Source organism: Primulina huaijiensis, chromosome 7 (genome assembly GCF_012295235.1).
Source record: "Primulina huaijiensis isolate GDHJ02 chromosome 7, ASM1229523v2, whole genome shotgun sequence".
In the NCBI taxonomy this organism is placed as follows: domain Eukaryota; kingdom Viridiplantae; phylum Streptophyta; class Magnoliopsida; order Lamiales; family Gesneriaceae; genus Primulina; species Primulina huaijiensis.
The window spans coordinates 12,823,912-12,824,274 of NC_133312.1; positions in this window are offsets into that span (position 1 = coordinate 12,823,912).

Sequence of the window (363 nt, forward strand, 5' to 3'; positions counted from 1 at the left end):
TTTGAATTCTCTCTTTGGCATTAAAACAAACACTTTGAAGACTATCTTTTCTCTTGTATTCCCTTTGACATGGTTGAGACATAAAATGTCTCTAATATACAACAAAGTGTATTAATACATAGCATGAATTAAATGAAAGGGAATAACACTTTAAAACCATTGAAACACAATACATATATTATCATGTGAGCACAAGAAATGAAATTCCACTTACAACACTTGGAACCTTGAATCTACTCTCTTAGTACACAACCTACAACAATAAACCATAATCTTCATCAAAAAAAAAAAAAAAATCATAAACCCATACCATAAACTTCATAAAGCTAACACACTCTAAATACCCAAGACTTCTCCCAACAC